The sequence below is a fragment of the Diceros bicornis genome, chromosome 14, assembly GCF_020826845.1.
Source record: "Diceros bicornis minor isolate mBicDic1 chromosome 14, mDicBic1.mat.cur, whole genome shotgun sequence".
Classification (NCBI taxonomy): domain Eukaryota; kingdom Metazoa; phylum Chordata; class Mammalia; order Perissodactyla; family Rhinocerotidae; genus Diceros; species Diceros bicornis.
Window position 1 is genome coordinate 39,561,804 of NC_080753.1, and position 4,761 is coordinate 39,566,564.

Below are 4,761 nucleotides of genomic sequence, written 5' to 3' on the forward strand. Positions count from 1 at the left end.
GGAATACCCATAATTAAGGGACAGAAGAGGAGGGCCCTGTGTGCCAGAATAAAATCCAAGAGAGAGTGGATAAAAGCAGAGTAACCTTGAATCATTTATTTCAGACACATGTAGTTCTTCAAACAAGGCCATTTGTTTATTTTCTGATGAAATTAGGAAGATACATATTCAGCCATCTATGCCGGATGTTTCAGGGCTGGAGGAAAATTATTTCCTCTTTCCCAGTCTGGTTTATGAGAACTAGGCGGTGGAGCTCGACTCAAAGCACGTTTAGCTTTCACAGGTGGAGTTCAGCAATCTCACTGCAAACCTTGTGGACATCGAAGCTAAAATGCCTGGGAGCAGCTTCTGCACATCCTTGAGCCCCGGTGACAGCTGCACGAAATCGCAGAGCACAAGACCCGGTTTTTCCTTGCTCGGTCCCCAAAGAGCTGAGGAATAGTTTAAAGAAAGGAGCTGGGTAAGGGTGAAGGAGACCCCTTTGAATCTGTGCAACCTGGCTGTAAGGTCTCCTGATTGAAGAGAAACGAATTTGCTTGGATAATAAATTCAACTTGCTTCCTTTTGGTTTGTGATTTCTTCCTATGTTTGAAAACGACCAAACGGCCTCCTTAATCATGGGGATACCCGCGGTCTCACCAGGGAAGATATTATAACCTCTTTTTAGTTTTTTCTTTAAGGAGAAGGGAAAAATGCATTAGAATGAAACGTTTGAGATCGTAAAGGGAAGAAAACATGCTCCAGGTGAGGCTCGAACTCACAACCTCGGCATCACCCGCACATATACTGCTGTATAAGTACCGCGCGCTAACCGATTGCGCCACTGGAGCATGCTTTCCTTGGGTTCTCAGTGCGCACTCTACAGCGACATGAGCCACGAGCCACGAGCCACGAGCCAAGGGCGCGCCCAGTCCCCGCGACACGCCGGAGCGGGAGCGCGCTGGACCGCCAGGTACTCTTTCCCACCCACACTTGCCACCTTCCTCCGCGGCGGCTACCCTGGCGAATAAAACACGCTTTGTTCAAGACTCTTCCGGAAGTTTCGTATTCTTCGTGTATGTGGTCCTTCCTCTACGCCCCCGGGAAACAGCATTTCCGAAGGATCCAGGGATGCTCCTTTGAGAAACCCCGAGAGAAGGCTGAGGAGAAAGAGCGAGAGGATTCTGGCTCCTTCTCGCCGTCGCTCCAAGAAGGGAATGACTTTCGTGGAAGACAGCGGCTATTTGGCTGAAGCGCGCATCACCGCGCACCCCCGGGCTGGTCCGTGATGCTTCCTATAAGATACAGGACATCGAGAAGCCGAGCCCGCCCAGCCCTCCCTCCGCGCGTCTCCCAGCACTCGCCGCCCTCCTGGCGGTGCCCCTGGCCTCGCGTTTCAGCACCTCCAGGCTGCACTTAGGGGTTCCCGCAAACCTTCCCCGAGCCTGCCTGAAAACCGCATTCGAAGTCATAGAGCCAGCTGGTCTGGCATCTCTGGCGGGAAAACTGCCAGAGCAGTAACCACTCCTTATTTGTGCTGCATGTTACAGAGGTCAAGGCGGTGTCCAGCCCTCCACCTCCTCCCTGCTCCTGTCTTGACCTTGTCTAGAGCTTCGTTGCAGACAGTTTGCCTCTGCGACATAATCCCACCCAGTATCCTCGTTTCTTCCCTGGGGCCTCTAACTATAAAGGCCAGTTTTGTTTCTTTGTTTATTTTTGACCTGCGGACATACACAAGAGATACAAAGCCTTTGGGCTTTTATGGAATAATTCCTGTCAATAAGAAGGAGAATCATGTAAAGAAAGGAATAGCCTGCCTATTCCTGACCACATAGAACCTAGCAGGACTGAAAGTAACCGATAGTGACCAAGTTTCTTCATACAGACACATGAAAAGGGGGGTGGGAGGGAAGAACTGTTTCCACATCTCCATGTCTGCTGTATTGCTGTATTGGGATCACTATATGTGTTTTAAATAAGACCTTAAAGTGAGGAGCAGTGAGAAGCAACCTAGACTCTTTAGTAATGACTACCACATGAGACGATCTCCTACGTTCCCACCACACAGTCCTAGAAAATGAGACAGAGCTCACCTGAACCTTTAGAGGTCATTCTGTCTAAATAACAATAGCAGCCACCAGTTGGATAGAGCTTACCGTGGGCCAGACACTGTCTTAAGTGATCTATATAAACCTCATAATAACACTCATGGTGCTGTGTTCCAAGTCTGGATCTAGATAAGAAGGAGTATCTAGGGAATTGTCCTTAAGGGATGAAAATTTACAAGACTCAGTATGTTACTGGATATCACACTGACTTTCATCAGGGAAGACAAGGCAGTGACACAACATAGGCATTATAAGCATAAGATCACGTATATTGCAAAAAAAATAGATAGAAAGCTAAGTGATTTGAATTGTTGATGTTAAAAAAAATAACCATCTTCTGATCTCTGCCTACTCTTCCACAGCAGGCTAGCCTCTATGAATCACATCCTGGGCTCCTTTGCCCTCTCACTTCAACTTGAGTTTCATTTGTTGGAGCACTAGCAGATCAGAATGAGAGGACAGAGAGGTTGGAGTGTTTATTTCTCTGGATCTCTTTCTGTGCGTCAATACAGGCTGGTTCATCAAAGTGGACCTTTCCTTCAAGTAACGGCTCCTTTTCTCTCTCCTTCAGGCCTACAAGTGGTAACCACCCTGCTGTCTTTGTTCTTCCCCCTAGCCTCACGGCATCTTTATTAAACAGGCCCTTTGTGAAATCCTTCTAAAAGAATCTCAGTGTGAACACACCATCTGTTCCCTCTTGAGAGCCTGATAGATAGAAACCATATTACAATTGATGATGTTATGAACGACTGGAAGTAGTTTTGGAGATAGTACATAATATTATGTTTTGAATATGGGAATAAAAACATGGAAATAAACATATTTTTGTAATTGATAAGGTTCAGAACATGCTACCCCAAACTATCGCACCTTGGTATAATAAATATTTTAAGCTGAAGGAGTTTGAGAAAACAGCGGAAGCAGGAAGTTCACTCTGACTCTCTCCCTGTCCTTCTGTCCTGAAGCAAGTCATAAAACCCCCCTGTGAGAGGCACCCTGAGGAAAGGAGCTTCTTTATCTCCCGAGACAGGGGACTCCAAGAAAAATCAGTTTCTTGGAATTGGTACCAGAACCTATTTAAGATGTAAACAAAACCAGGTAACTAGCGTCTGAAGTAGAGAAAAACTAAATGGAATAAGAAATAAAACCTTGATAAAATATTTGTAAATATTTATAAAGAAAGCCATCTTCCACGAAGAACAAATATTGAATCCATTAAAACTGAGACATATTCTCATAATTACTAAACTTCAAAATACAGAAAGAAAGCAAGTCACCTACTGGGGAGCAGAAATCAGATTATGCATCTCCATAGTGACATTAAGTACAATTTGAAAAAATATATGACTTCATGAACATCTTGCTTGGGCACCTCCCAGGGCCTTGAAGTGCAAGTGAGGGATCCAGCAGCTTAAAAAATTATTACCTTCACAAAAACCTACTTCTGAGTGTTTACCTTTGGACCAAGTAACTATCTAAAGGGTAAAACTCAGGAAAGAGGCTGTAATTGGCCCAAATGGGAAGATGATCGTCCCTGAACAAATAAATTATAGCTAGATGAGTCATGTCTTGTTTTTCAACATGATTTCATGGATAGTACCATATAGATGGGATAAAATCTATTATGAGGTAAGGGAGACATTACTCCAGATATTCTGCATATGTATTTTGATAACTTTTAGGTACAACTAAATTTGAGCTCAGAGCCTAAAACCTTCACATCGTTAAAAAAGAATAAGTAAAATAATTAAGCATTTGAGACACAACATTGGAAAAATAACAACAATTAAAGAGCCAAGGCAGGCATAAGAAATGAATTAAAATAGATTCAAACAAAATTTAAAAAGGAGAAAACAGGACCCAAAAGATTATTTTTTAGGAAGAAATGACAGACATAAAATATATAGCTATAAACAGATAAACTATATAGTTATAAAATAGATAAAATATCTATTTTAAAAATAGATAATAAGCTAGTAAAATGGTAACATAAAATTGGGAATTACAAAGGGGATGCAGAAGAAATTAAAATAATTATAAAAGAGTACTTTGTACAACTCAACAAAGAAAATTGAGAACCTGGACAGAACAGGTGATTTTCTAGGACAATAAACATTACTACTATTGATTCAATATAAGCTAGAGAACCATACCGCCTAATAACCATGGAGATAGTTAAATGAGTGGTCAGAGAGCTAAACCGCAACATCACCAGGCCCAGATGGTTTCACAGGTGAAAACTTTTCAAATCCTTATGGAACACATGATTTTGATGATATTGCAGGAGAGAACAATGCTTCCTCTACGCTTCTACATTCTGTGACTGGCATAAGAATTAAATTGACATAAAACAGATGAACAGGAAGAAAAAAACATTTTAATTACATATGGATGTATAGGAGTTTCAGAGATGACTGAGAATTATATACCATCCTGGGATATACAAAGGATAGAGATTTGGGACTTCTGAGTAGGGGGAGGCACATTATGGGAAGGTAAGGGAAGAAATGTATGGTAAATAAAGGTTGCTGTGTTGTGTGGATAAAAGTCTCTCAGGTGATAAGAGTTGTCTCTGAGAATAGCTCTCTTCTTGGTACAGATAACTTTCTTGATGGAAGTTTCCTTTATAAATGTAAATTTCCTTTACAAAAGGGGAAATTTATACTCTATTTTA

General features: G+C 42.1%; 1 non-coding gene across 1 annotated transcript; it reads right to left on the bottom strand.

Annotated features, from left to right (window-relative positions):
• Positions 1 to 736: 736 nt before the first annotated feature.
• TRNAI-UAU (transfer RNA isoleucine (anticodon UAU)) lies at positions 737 to 830 on the bottom strand. The gene is made up of 2 exons: positions 793 to 830; positions 737 to 772 (listed from the first exon to the last, which is right to left on the bottom strand). It is a non-coding gene; the product is annotated as a tRNA-Ile (tRNA).
• Between the last annotated feature and the right edge of the window lie 3,931 nt (positions 831 to 4,761).